The 15,131-nt window shown below is 42.4% G+C and overlaps 1 protein-coding gene and 1 non-coding gene across 2 annotated transcripts in view; one reads left to right on the plus strand and one right to left on the minus strand.

Moving 5' to 3' along the window:
• Positions 1–15,131, minus strand: part of SND1 (staphylococcal nuclease and tudor domain containing 1) — a 413,476-nt gene that overhangs the window by 387,628 nt on the left and 10,717 nt on the right. The gene's annotated exons all lie outside the window — the stretch shown is intronic.
• Positions 5,191–5,262, plus strand: TRNAE-UUC (transfer RNA glutamic acid (anticodon UUC)). Its single transcript has one exon. It is a non-coding gene; the product is annotated as a tRNA-Glu (tRNA).

Raw genomic sequence — 15,131 nt, forward strand, 5'->3', positions numbered from 1 at the left:
GTGGCACGTGGGCTTAGTTGCTCCACGGCATGTGGGATCTTCCAGGACCAGGGATCGAACCCATGTTCCCTGCACTGGCAGGCAGATTCTTAACCACTGCGCCACCAGGGAAGTCCTTTAAAATGTCTTTAAGTAAAATATGAAAAAGACCAAGGGTCTATATATCAAACTTAACTTGTATCTCATATGGCATGAAAACAAGTCATTTTTCCTCTGTAAATCACAAGACCTGACATCTGAGGTTGATTACTTATAATTTTATCCATTGATCGAGCCATTTATTTATTCATTCATTTATTAATTCAACACAAATTTATTGAGTGCCTTCTATATGTCAGGCATTGTTCCAGGCAAGTAACATACTTCAGTGAAATAAAACAGACAAAAATGTCTGCTCTTGGAGACAGGGGTAATTGTTCTGCCAAAGCTGTACTGATTCATGTTGCAAACTTTCATGGATGCGGTAATTATCATTAATTGCTAATTTATAGGGCATAGAAAGCAAGTCATATGGTAACTGCTTTATCCAATTATATTAATAAAATGACATATTCTAGAAAAATGATCTTAGCCCTACCTGATACAGCAGGAAGCTTGTGAAAACAGCTGTCAAAATGAGTCAGTGTGATTGTGGTTATGAATTAGACAGTTTTCATCTCTGACAATAAAGGCTGCAGAGAGACGTGGTGTGATTCAGAGGACCTGGCTTCAGGGCACAAGTTGGATGGTGACAAAGGCTGAAACAAGCCAGCTGAGAAGGAAAATGGGGACTCAAACCGCTCAAACCCACTAACAGGTTTACTGGGAGATTTACCTACAGTGAAACACTTTATGGGCATCTATTAAAATACTGCACAGCAACAGGAACATCGCCTTAAATCTTCACTAGATACTGATAAATGACTTGGTTTAACTCTTAAGCCCCTAGACCACGAACACCAAAAGATAGAAAACTTCTTATACAAAAACCTACCCAGGGCTTCCCTGGTGGCGCAGTGGTTAAGAATCCGCCTACCAATGCAGGGGCCACGGGTTCTAGCCCTGGTCCAGGAAGATCCCACATGCCGCGGAGCAACTAAGCCCGTGTACCACAACTACTGAGCCTGCGCTCTAGAGCCCGCAAGCCACAGCTACTGAAGCCCGCGTGCATAGAGTCCGTGCTCTGCAACAAGAGAAGCCACCACAATGAGAAGCCCCGCGCACCGCAACAAAGAGTAGCCCCCGCTCGCTGCAACTAGAGAAAGCCCACGCGCAGCAACAAAGACCCAACACAGCCAAAAGTAAATAAATTAAATTAATTAATTAAAAAAAAAACCTACCCACACTATACTTAGGGCAAAAAAAGTGATGGTATAGAAATCCGTGTCAATAAAATCAGCATTCTTTTTCACGGCACCAAGAGCAAAAATCATCCTGGCTTAAAAGTCGTATCTTCTTAGCTGAGAGCATCTTGTTAGCTCTACAAGGAGGACTAGCTTAACAGGTATACCTGCCTGATAAGCTATGACAAGAATATCTTAGCCATATCTGTCAATATGAAGATCCAATATAAAGAATAAGGACAGTCACCTGATGAACACCAAAATGTTATGAAACGGAAGCCCAAAATAAACTCATAAATTTATGGTCAACTGATTTTCAAAATGGGTGCCAAGATAATTGGGAAAGAACCTTTCAACAAAACTATGCTGGGAAAACTGGATATGCACGTGCAAAAGAATAAAGCCGGATCTCTACCTCACACCATATACAAAAGTTAACTCAAAGGATCAGAGACCTAAATATAAGAGTTAAACTATAAAACTCTTAGAAGAAAACATGGTGACCATGGATTAGGCAATGGTTTCTTAGATATGACACCATCTTAGAAAGCACAAGCAACCAAAAACATTGTGCTTCAATGGACGATATCAAGAAAGTGAAAAGACAGTATTTACAAAACATATGTGATAAGGGTCTAGTACCTGGAATAAGGAAATACTGTAACTCAACAATTAAAAATGGGCAAGGAGGGGCTTCCCTGGTGGCAGAGTGGTTGAGAGTCCGCCTGCCGATGCAGGGGACACGGGTTCATGCCCCGGTCAGGGAAGATCCCACATGCTGCGGAGCAGCTAGGCCCATGAGCCATGGCCACTGAGCCTGCACGTCTGGAGCCTGTGCTCCGCAACGGGAGAGGCCACAACAGTGAGAGGCCCGAATACTGCAAAAAAAAAAAAAAGAAAGGGCAAGGATTTGAACAGATATCTATCCAAAGAAGATAGACAAATGGCCAGTAAGCACATTTATTATTAGTCATAAGGGAAATGCAAATCAAAACCACGATGACATATCACTTCATAGCCACAAGGGTGGCTATAATCAATAAAACAGACAATAACAAGTGTTGACAAGAATGTGGAGAAATTAGAACCTTAATACATTGTTGGTGATGCAATCACTTTGGAAAACAGTCTGGCAGTCCCTCAAAAGTTAAACATAGAATTATCATATGACCCAGCAATTTCACTCCTAGGTACAAAGCCAAGAAAAATAAAATACATGTCCACATAAATTTTGTACACAAATGTTCATGGTAACATTACTCATAAGAGCCAAAAAGAGTAAAAACAATCCAAATGTCCATCAAGCGACCAAAAAGATAAGAAAAATCTAGTATAACCATAAAATGGAATATTATTCAGAAATAAAAAGAAATGAAGTACTGATTGATGCTACAACATGGATAAATCTTGAAAACATTATGCTAAGTGAAAGAAGCCAGACAAAAAGCCACATATTGAAATGATTCCATTTATATGAAATGTCCAGAACAGGCAAATCCATAGAGACAGAAAGTAGATCTGTGGTTCTCAAGGGCTGGAGGGAGAGAACAGGGAGTGACTGCTAATAACTCCAGGGTTTCTTTTTCTTTTAAGTACCAATGAAAACTGTTCTAGAATTAGACAGTGGCAACAGTTGTGTGAGTAATTTTATGGTATGTGAATTTATTTAAATTAAAAAAATTAAGATCCAATATGGAAGTACAAAAATATGACATAAAATGTCTATTTCCACAGGGGTATTTCCATATATTGTAGGAAGATTAGACCCTTAGCTGAACAACACTAACAAAGGTTTTTTAAAAGGCAGCTGACTCAGACCCAAAATTCAGGCATGGGGATTCACAACAGAATGAAGGGCTTCTGTAAACTTTCAAGTCCTCGAGAAATAACAAGATAGAAGTCACGGGAAAGAAGCAGAACTTTAGTGAAATCTACAAAGCCCTAAAAAGGAGAAAGATGGCCAAAAACAATACAAACTTTTTCTGAGAAACAACACAGCAAGTAGAATGAACTCCTTTCCCTCTGTGGCACAGAAAGGAGAACCAAGAAAATCATTAACAGTCCAAGAACCAAGAACAGTCCATAATACCATCCAGAAGTCTCCAAAGGCCACAACCCAAAGGCTGCATGTTTAGAGGACAAAGAAGCAGGCCAGCAACTCTTCTCTGGACAAGGTGTTTTCTCCACCTAAAAATACCATCAGGGGACGGGAAAGAACTGTTGTGCACTTTAACGAAGCAAAAAACTCTAAAGAAACGGAATTAAAGCACAAGTAGAACTTAAAAAAAAAAACTGAGATTGGAGAAAATCTTAGTATATCAGAAAAAATGCTTCCTGGCAGCCAGAGCTCTTGCCTCCACAGGAAGAATCATCCCTTGAAAATTAAAACGTCATTTAGACAAGAAGCAAGCAATCCCAGAAGAGCCTAAGCCGTGTGGTCTGGGAGGTCTTTCCCAGCATATGCGCCAACATGACCGGCTTTTTCTTTCTTTTTCTGGCGAGAGCAAGAGGCAAACCTAAATGAAAGGGCCCAGCATTCAAGCACAATGACCTGGAAGCCCATGGCCTCGTGGCAGGCCATTTCACTTGTGCCGGGCGCACCAGCTCTTTCAGGAGAGACAATCCAGGGCCAGCTGTACCATGAATTGGGCCTCAGTTTGGAAAGAAGCAAGTTCAAATCCCAAGGGGACTCTAACGATCACCTGCAGAGAGAGGGCAGCTAACTGAGAGCATCTAATCAAGGCCCTTTTATCTTACAGATGAAGAATCTGCAAATGAGACAGGCTAAAGTGACTTTTGCTTAAAATAAAATTGATGGCAGAGCAAGTACTAGACCTGAAGTCCCCAAACCTGAGGTTCTACTATGCCACAGGAAGAAACAAGCATTTGGGGAGCTGCTATCTGTTAAAACGGTAGGTGAGGTTACCTACTGATTAAATCTTTTCCTCAGTTAAAAATCTCCATTTCCATGTGCCAGCAGAGCAGGTGTCAGAGACTAAATCACTAAGCCAGCAAAGCTTCCATGAGCTGGCTCCCCAAACCAAATCAACACTTATTAAACACTACCATATGCAGGGAAAGCAGACTTGCAGTCTCAATTTTATCAAAGAATACCCAAAAAGGAGACACAAAGGAAGAAAACTTCAGAATGATAAAAAGCAGGATTGGCAAACTACAGCCCAGTGGCCAAATCCGCCCTACCACCTGTTTCTGTACAACCCATGAGCTAAAAATGGTTTTTACATTTTTAAGTGGTTAAAAAAAAAAAAAAGGATATTATGTAACACATGGAAAGAGTATGAAATTCAAGTTTCAGCTTCCATAAATAAAGTTTTGTTGGAACATGGCCAAGCTCATTCACTTATGTAATAGTCTATATGGCTGCTTTCACACTGAAACAGCAGAGCTGAGTAGTTGATACAGAGCCCACATGGCTCTCAAAGGCTAAAGTATTTACTACCTGGCCCTTCAAAGAGTCAGTTTGCCAGCCTCTGATATAAAACATTATGACAAGGAATGAGATGAAAACTAGTTTTATGGCAGGTTAAATGGTACCTGCACAGCAAAAATAAATTCTGGACGACCACTTCAAGTTACACAGACTGCTCATCTTTATAATCAGGGAAGGGGCAGTGGTAAGTGGCAATAAGAATTTAGTTTCAGAATCAAATCCATGTCAGTGGTGATTTTTGAAAGTTCATTGGCTCTATTAGCTTCAATTTCCTCATTTATAAAATAAGTATATCAGAATATCCATGAGAGGTGTGATGAAACCTAAACAAGGGAATACGGCCCTTGGCACAGAGGGTAGCCAAAAGACCCAATAAATAATAGCCAATATCGTTTTTATAAGAAATGGCTTGGGAGTTCCCTGGTGGTCTAGTGGTTAGAATTCGGCACTTTCACTGCCGTGACCCAGGTTCAATCCCTGGTCGGGGAACCGAGATCCCGCAAGCCGCTGGGTGTGGCCAAAATTTAAAAAAAATAAATAAATAAAAGGCTCAAAGTGTGGTCTGAAGTAAAGACTGGAAGTATATGTACCACAGAAAAAGAACCATTTCCTCCTGGGGTTTACAAGTGAATATCAAATTCATGGAAATTCTCCCACCACTGAATTCAACCAGAAAGAATTAGAGAAATAATCCATGATCTCGTTTCCCTGCTTTATCACCTAAGATACCCACTCTCTAGGAGAGTGGACTTAAGTGATTTCTGAACCTCCGTCCTCAGAGATAATGGCAAATAAGTATCGTATCTTAAGTTTATTCTTAACTTCAAACTTGACAAAGTGTCTTGACAATCACAGCCTCAGATGACCATGAATCTGAAATCAGATAGTCTTAAGTTTGAACACAAACTCAAGTGACAAGCATTCCGAACACTGTGATGACATTCCCTCATCTATAAGTGAGGACAATACTACTGCCATCTTCTCTGGACATTATGATTATTAAGCAAGATGCCTCACGGTACCTGACACCTAGCAGGTACGCAAGAAATGTTAAGGGCATGCTGGTCTCTCTTCTCTTCCCTCCCTACTGTCCACTCCTCTCCATCCTCACAACAAACTGTGGCACAGTTAGATGATGGCCACCAGGACTAGAACACAGGTTTTCCCCGTGCACTTTCTAATAAACCCCAAATATTAAACATCTGATATGAGAACTATGAATCTGAACAGTCGTGACTTAACATAAAGAACACAAGGCTGTAACCTGCACAAATACAGCCTAACCAGAAAGGAACTAGCTCAGTCTCCTAGAGGCCAGAAGCCCGGTGATGATCCTTTGCAGAGCCAAGTCCTCACCACCCCAAGGCTCAGCTCCACGGTGGTCAAGGAACCAGAGTTACTCAGAAATAAGAACTCAGCAGGAACTACATGGCAGGCAAACACAAAGTGTCATTCCAGAAAAATCCATTCCAGTTGTCAAAAGAGTTTATCAGAGTAAACGTCACGTGTGAAAATTACCAAAAAGGGAAAAGAACCAAAAACTGACTCCAGAAGAGCATAACAGTGATCATCTGATCACTCCAGGACTTGACCCCTCGACCAAACGTTTAGGGTCAAGTACTCAGACTATTAAAGCTGAAGGAAAATTACTGCAGTGATCAGGGCTTTTGGGTGGTGATTCTGCTGTTTAAAATGGCCCACAGGCGTAGTCATGAAGTTTTCTTAAGCACAAAGAAAGCTGTTATGATGTGCCCCACAGAGAAAATATTAGGTAATTTTCGTTTAGGCACAAGTTATAGTGCTGTTGCTCATATGTTCAAAGTTAATGAATCAAGACTACATATCAAGTAAGAGGTCTTTTTTTTTTTTTTTTGGCTGTGTTGGGTCTTCATTGCTGCACATGGGCTTTCTCTAGTTGCGGCGAGCGGGGGCTATTCTTCGTTGCGGTGCGCGGGCTTCTCATTGCGGTGGCTTCTCTTGTTGCAGAGCACGGGCTCTAGGCGTGTGGGCTTCAGTAGTTGTGGCTCGCGGGCTCTAGAGTGCAGGCTCAGTAGTTGTGGCTCATGGGCTTAGCTGCTCCGCGGCATGTGGGATCTTCCCGGACCAGGGCTCGAACCCAGATCCCCTGCACTGGCAGGGGGATTCTTAACCACTGAGCCACCAGGGAAGCCCCAAGTAAGAGGTCTTTAAACAAAAGCACACAGAACAAGGTCATATATCTATTACTTGATGAAAATGTGGTGACCAGAGGCTCACAGGAACTAACTCAGTATTTCTCACAGGAGCGATGGTTCAAAATTCACTAATTCAGTGCTTGTGACTTGACAGAACAGAACTACCACAAATAATGACTATGTGTTATAAATACAAAGAAGATGATATGGCAACTCTGCGGGAAGAGTCACAGGAGTTACTTGCACTATTCTTGCAACTTTTCTGTAAGTTTGAGATTTTTTTAAACAAAATTTTAAAACCTTTTGGAAAAGGTGCAAAACATACTACCAGCTGCTTTAGAGCCTCAAAGACAAAACAAATCCCTAGAACAAGAACTCCTTGGTGATTCTGAAAATCTGTCTTGCTCCCCTCCCAAACCCCCTCCGCACACACAACTAAAAGAATGAATGTCAAACTGAAACCAAGCAGGATCCTGTAGGGCCCTCCCGGGTACAAACGCCCCTCCGTGTCCCCCATTTCTTGTTTATAGAAGGCTTTAGTCTCCTAGGCCTTCCAGAGTTCCAAACAGCAGGCTCCAGCAGTTACTCATTAGGGGAGTAAGGGAATGCAGAAACAAAAAGCAGTTAAACAAGAGAAGTAACGACAATAGTTCAGTGATAAAACAGAGTTCTAGTTCCTCCTCAAGGGATACACACAATCTAACACATATCTCTGAGTTGTTCTGCAGAAACTAAGACCACCCCCACCTGGGTAGAGGACAGTGACTACACACTGTATACCCCACACTGGCTGGCAGGCAGGCACCAGAACATCGATAATTAAGATTCACATCACCCTGTTACCTCACCATCAACCAATCAGAAGAAGAAAGTCATACACCCTGCAGCCCTCTCCCCAAATGTTGCCTTTAAAAATCATTCCCAGGCTTCCCTAGTGGCGCAGTGATTGAGAGTCCGCCTGCCGATGCAGGGGACACGGGTTTGTGCCCCGGTCCGGGAGGATCCCGCGTGCCGCGGAGCGGCTAGGCCCGTGAGCCATGGCCGCTGAGCCTGCGCATCCAGAGCCTGTGCTCCGCAACGGGAGAGGCCACAACAGTGAGAGGCCCGCGTACCGCAAAAAAAAAAAATTAAATTAAAAAATAAATAAATAAATAAAAATCATTCCCTGAGGGAGGGATAAATTGGAAGATTAGGATTGACATATACACACTACTATATACAAAATAGATAACTAATAAGGACCTACTGTATAGCACAGGGAACTCTACTCAGTGCTCTGCAATGGCCTACATGGGAAAAGAATCTAAAAAAGAGTAGATGTATGTGTATGTATAACTGATTCACTTCGCTCTACACCTGAAACTAACACAACATTGTAAATCAACTATACTCCAATAAAAATTTAAAAAAAGAAAATCATCCCCTGAAAGCCATCAAGGAGTTCAGGTCTTCTGAACACGAGCCACCTTGCTTGGCACCCAGCAAATAAACATACTTCACCACAACCTGGTGTCAGTAAATTGGCTTTGCTGTGTAGCAAAGCAAACCCAAGTTCAGTTCAGTGACAAAACCATTATTGTGTTGCAAGGACCATATCATCCCATATGATCCGTTGATCGCTTCATGTTCTTCTTCCAAATGAGATAATATGCTAGACGCATTCAAATCACAGAATTCCAACCTCTGAGCACACAGTTCAAAAAAGCTATCGCTGGGGACTTCCTTGACGGTCCAGTGGTTAAGACTTCGCCTTCCAATGCAGGGGGTGCAGGTTAGATCCGTGGTCAGGGAGCTAAGATCCCACATGCCACACAGCCAAAAAACCAAAGCATAAAACAGAAACAATATTGTAACAAATTCAATAAAGACTTTAAAAATGGTCTGCATCAAAAAAAAAAAAGAAAAGGCTATCACTCCCAAAAAGGATCTTGAATTTTAGGGAGATGTCCTCTTCCTTCCAGTGCTAGTTATCTGGTGGGGATTTTAAAAACCTACATGTGTGATCTAATTAGATTTTATATTCAGAAAAGCCAAAAACCCCTTAATGTCTCAAAAGTTTTGAGAAACAATGGATGAAAGTTCAGAGTCTTCTATTGAGAACATTCTCTAAGAGGCCAGAGCACCATCCATATTTTTGGTTTAAATCCTGTAATCTTGATGGTAATCCCTTTCCCCAGGAGCTGGCCTTCTTTATTAATGAAGAAGAATCTGATTATCAAAAACAATGCCTAGGTCCCCCACTCTAGTCTAGAAACAAAGGGAAAGATGTTTTGGTAAATGCCAAGAGAAATCTATTAATTTGCAAGACACTGGATCCCGAGTTTAGATTTTCTTTTATCCTTACCAAATCCTGATTTCCTCTTCCGCAAGAATAAGAGTCTCTACAGCCAATCAACTATACTTTGAATACACTGAAAAGTTAAATCACTGCAGCCACCATGGCTACAGATGGAGGGAGGCACAGCGCGGGGCGGGGGGTGGTGCTGACCCATCATCTTTCAACTGAAACAAAGAAGGGGGAGAAGGAGGATGCACAGAAAGCCTCTGAAGGCAATTACAGACCAGCAGTCACCTGAGAGCTTGTCGGAACCGCAGACTCAGACCCTACCTGGACCTCCTGATTCAGAATCTGCATTTTAATAAGATCCTCAGGTGACAGGTATGCACAACGAGGTTAATCTCCCCACACACACACTTTATTCCCCACTGTGCCTGGGGAATCTGCCTGGCTCAAACATGTCCTCCGGCAAATTCAGCTTAAACTTTTTACTCAAAGAGGCCTTCCCAATCCCCAGACTAGGTCAGCTGTATGCCATATATGCTCTGAGCCTCTGTATTTCTCTCCCATAGAATTCATCACAACATTAAATAGCATAATGAATTGTATAGTATCAGTTTTCCACTCCATGGTGCAAGCTCTCTCCGGGCAAGGACTACATCTCTCTTATTCACCATGGTAGCCCCAGAGCCCAGAACAAGACCAGAGACAAAGTAAGCATTCAGTAAGTGTTTTTTTCTGAATAAATGAATGGTCCTAGTATGTATCAAGCACAAGTATCAAGTGCTAGACTTTGGAAAGAAGGGACAAAAACAATTAAAACACAGTCCTTGTCCTTAAGCAGCTCATAGCTTAGTGGATTTTTGTTGAAGCTAACGAGAGAGCCAGGCTCTTAAGAGTATGCCCTGCATTCACAGCTGTTTTTCCGACAAATGACAACAGGTAACCCAAAGGTTCTCTAAGGCCTTACAGGGAACCCCTCCCTAGCATGACCTACAGGCAAGCGCGTCCTCACCTAACCCTCCCCTCAAAGATTCTCCCCTCCCAGAGTTCAGTACTTTGTCCAGCCCTCTCTCTCTGTCCTCTCTAAGGCAACTCCAACAAACTTTAGTATCATTTTATTCTCCGCTAAGAAGTTTGTGTTTCCTCTGGGAACATTTTCTTCAACCCGCTTTCTTCATCAGCCCTCTTATTATGAAATGTCAAATTTCCTTGTTACATCCTTTAAGAATGTTTTACCTAACTCATTTCCAACCACTCAATTATTTCCTGCGAGCTATGAAGTCTATTGTCAACAGAAACCATTTAAATCTATGTCCCAGACCGCACTGGAGAAATCTCCCGATTAACTATTCGATACTCAACTGTCCTCCCACTTTTCTCAGTCATTTCCTATATCTCCCAAAGAGACTCTGTCTGAACAAGTACTGTCATCTCTTCTAGGATTATATTTTCGATGATTCTTATATTTATTCTTGTTTAATAGACAAGAATCTCTTGAGAGATTTACATCCCAAAGCTAAATACCACGGTAACAGAAGTGCCTAAACTCATAGTGATGAGAGTAACATCTTTTCATTTTATCTCCAGGGAAGAAGCTCACAGAGAAATATTAGTGGAGGCAAAGAACACATTGACAAGGAGGGAAGTGCTCAGTGGAGAAGACAAGCTGAAGCTACTATCAAGGCACCTCACAGCCCTGTCCAAGGGGCTCAGAACCCACCCCGCCTTCCCAACCAGACCCCAGTTACAGTATAATACAGCCACTAAAAACACCGAATTCTAGACACTAAGGCTTTGATGTAAAGATCCGCTCTAAGCACTGTTTGTACACCAAGTATTACAGATATGTTCACGTGCCTGTCATGAATGGGATTAAAAATTCCAAGGGCATGCCTTCTGAATATTTTCCACATCCCACCCTGTAATACTGTTTACCAAACAATGACAAACTGGAACCCTAGCCCAAAGATTTGGTTTGTGGACTGTGAGAAATTTTAAGGCACTTCAAAAAGTCACCAATTGTTTTCTTAAATGCTTCAAAATACACACTTCTAGGGTGTCTGGCCTTAGCCTATTTTGTGGGTTTCAAATCACCAGTGCCTTTTTTGGTTCAGATACACTTTGCATATCTGTCCACTCCACGTTTCAGAACTGCTAAAAAATGTGAGAGGAAGGTTAAGGTCTTATTTCTCTTGAATTGATGCACTGGCACTGCAGGTATCGGAGGCAACTCCCCAAAGACAGGTCTTCTGTTAAGGAAGCTCAAGAAAAAATGTGTTCTGAGGCCAAAGATTTTTCCTCCCCGCTTCAGGGGCAAACGGAGATGAAGCAAGTTGCCAAGGCAGGATGGAGAGGCCTAGGTTGCATTCCAGGGGCTACTCAGTTAACGGGGTCTGTACGTCCAGCCCTCCCCACCCTTTAACTCTCGTGCCTCCTCCCCAACTCCAGTGCTCAGAGGAAGGACAGAAGTGTAACCACAGAACCTGATCCAGAAAGGGGGAAAGCCCAGCTACTGCTTTCCCAGCCTCAATGGCCACAGCTGCTGTCATCTTATTTCTCCTCCTCAGAGCACTGCCATCACTGCATCCCTGAGCAAAAGGTACACTAGGCAAAACAGCAAATCATAACCCCATGATTAAAAAGGGGGTAGGAGGCCTGCACCAGACAGATACAGCTAAGTGAAAATATATTAGACTCTTGCAACATTCTATAGGAATGAAGATTATTGCATTTACTGTCCCTCAGGTTTGCTTCTGTAAAGCCATGCACATTTTTTCTTAGAACTAATTTATAGCAAACGGATGCTGGATTATTGAGCATAATACTCAATACTGTTCAGAATGAATCGTCTCTCAAGAATACCTAATATATTTATTTTGGCTTATATGTAGGACTTGGGAAAGTCAAGAAACTTCTGTGCTACCCATGAAAAGCATTGATGTTCCCATTTTATTGTCCAAACTTCTTTGGAAACTTTTCCTATTTGAAATGTTGATAGTCAATTTTAGATGTCAAAATAAAGAAGTACAAACCACAAATCTACCATAAACCTTTCAGAGTCCTTTATTGCTAAATTAATGTACCATCCCAAGATTCCCCTTACTATTAAAATCCTTCAGAGAGTGTGATGAACACCATTATCACCTAACACAGCTGAAGATTACAAGTGGTCATTCCTTCCCCACTATATGCTGGTGTGCCCAGCCCACCCCCATCCTTAACCATAATGCACAGATTTGCACACCTCTTCAAGAAGTTAAACTAAGGCTATCTGGCCACGATCTGGAATTTGCTTACAAGTACTGCCCAGAAGAGACTGCTCCTCCATTTTTATTTTAAAATGCCAATAATATTCTACTTACCCTATACTATCACTAAAGCCCAGCTCTCTGATTCCCCTCACGGTTTTTTTTCTTTTGGATTTTTTTCTTTCAAAATAAATGAAAGTTTGTAACACATAAAGCATAGAAATTTCACAAGAAAGTTTATGGACAGCTCAGACTCCTGGGGCACCTTTACTATGTTTAGCCCTGTGCCATCAACCCCTTTCAAAAACCGATTTTCCCCGTTCCTCAGATAATCTTGAGTCCCAAGTTTATTATTCTCTCTACACTGGCTTTCACCTTCATCCTGTTGATAATCAGGGAAACACATTTTCTTCTGACACGAGAGTAGGAGAGATACTTTCATTCAGAGCACCAATCGGGGGACGCTGAAGAATTCAACGGAAGCCGCGCAGTCTGGCCGGCAGCCCCACACTGACTGGCTCTGTGACGCGCTGGCATGAGATGACTAACACCCGGGCAGGGCAGGCTGAACCTGGAGCCGGGCCTGGGCTCCAGAGAGCCTGCGGGAGGTCTCAGGAGAGTCTAAAGCTCTCACAAGAGAGGAGTTTAACAAGATAACTCGGCTTTTAAGTAACAGAGGCAGCCCCCTGGCCTCTGGGCTGCAAAAGGGCTCACCTGCCAGGAGTAATAACACAAGCAATTACTGCACACAGAATAATAAAGCTCAGAGGGATTCCCAGGTACTCGGATGGAGTCTCCCTCCCCCTTACTTACACAAAGGGGGAAGGAATGGGAGGAAAAAATGCCCCACCTTCCATGAAGACCAGGGACAGTACTGTTAGGTAAGCAACTAAATTACACTTGACAGAGTAAGTCACTGTTTTGGGTGGTTGCCAAAAATAAAAATGCCCCTGGTATTAAAGGTTATATATAAAATAATGCATCCTCCCTCTCCTGGAACAGAATTCATAAAGTTTAAAAGTTCACTAACATCACATTCCAGAGACTGGAAACACAGACTTAAATGTCTCGCTTCTCATTCCTTTCTCTACCACAAACTTCCAGGAGGCCTTCCTCACTTTAGGCAAGTTTCCTTCAACTTGCACATCGACAGCAGATTGCTCACAGCTGCTTTCACGAACATCTGAGTATTCCCACCTGGACCTACCCATTTCTGCTGCCTTTTACCTTATCGGTTTTATTCCTCTGCCTCTGTCAAGACCTGGCATTTTCACCGTCTCCCCAGAAGAGATGTTTAAAACAGAGAAACTGATCTGAAAATATCACATCTGATTTTTCCAACCCATCCATTCTCCAAGAAAACCTTCAGTAACTTCACGAGGTCCCGCTTCCACCATAAAACAAGGTTACCTGCCTCTATTTAACAGCATTTTAATGAGAGGGACACCTAAAATCGCATCAGCCCAAAGCTTTACCCAGAATCAGGTGCACAGCCTGGTCTCAAGCCTGGGCTGCCTGTGCTCCATGAAAGCCTGGAGACCCTCCACCCTGCCCCAGGCCATCCTAGCAGCTACTTAAAAAACCATCTACCTTCTGTTTATTTTGGCCCCTGTTGAACTATGCCAGCCCACACTCTTTCTCCCAGACTTGACTCTTCTTACTAAACCCATTAAACATACATTTTATCACTCAAATCAGAACACTTTTGAGAGTGAAAATGGGGTGTTACTGATAATTGTGCCAAGACAACAGCCCTGGGCAAACTGTGATGTAAGTTGCCCTGTCCTTACAAAGGTGGGAGGCCAGGTAAGGGGCTGTTCCTCGCAAATAACCAATTTATGCTGGTCCTACACATTGTTCCTCTCTGCCAATCTCCCAAAGAGGACCAGAAAGTGCCCAAACAAACTAGTCCACCTCGGGGCAAAGAAAACAGAAAATGTTTTATGTTGTAGTGGAAAAATTTTTCGAAATATATCAACTTCAAGTTTTGATCCTTTGGGGGTGGAGACGAAATGCAACCCAGTCCTAAAGCACCAGAGGCTAGAGGGTTCCTGGGAGGATGGGGCAGAAGTCAAAGGAAACCAAAACTTTGCCCGTTGTATTTTTGCCTGATTAACCTCACCTGCGCCGCTGAACCACAACTAGTATTCACATACAGCTGCCCTTTTCCACGTGTTACCTAAATTTGTTTAATCTTTCCTAACGGTTAAATTAATACCTCCAAAGCTCAGAAGGTTACACATTTGCCAGTGCACAGTTTCTGCTAAGCCAGGGCTTCCCAGACTTTTAAAGATTCCAGACCAGTAGAGTTTCCCCCACTTCCAAAAATTAAGGACTGACATGTTATACATTTTTTATTTGTACCGAGGACATGAAAGAAAACAAAGGCCATCACATCATTTATAAAGTAAAGGACATTTTAGCCAAAAAAAAAAATAATAGTAAGAATATAATCTCAAAATTAAAGCCAGTCCTTCAAATTGAACCACCTTAACATCACAAAACTTGCCAGGCGCCCTTCTTCCTCTCATTTTACCTCATCTGGTTCCAATTCCAGTCCCATCTAAGCTGGGGACAGATCCGGAAAGTGCTGGACTACTAACACCAGCCAATGGTCAGAACACCGCTTTCTCTCACTCATTCTATCAGCAACAA

The sequence above is a fragment of the Neophocaena asiaeorientalis genome, unplaced genomic scaffold (genome assembly GCF_003031525.2).
Source record: "Neophocaena asiaeorientalis asiaeorientalis breed wild unplaced genomic scaffold, Neophocaena_asiaeorientalis_V1.1 scaffold681, whole genome shotgun sequence".
In the NCBI taxonomy this organism is placed as follows: Eukaryota; Metazoa; Chordata; class Mammalia; order Artiodactyla; family Phocoenidae; genus Neophocaena; species Neophocaena asiaeorientalis.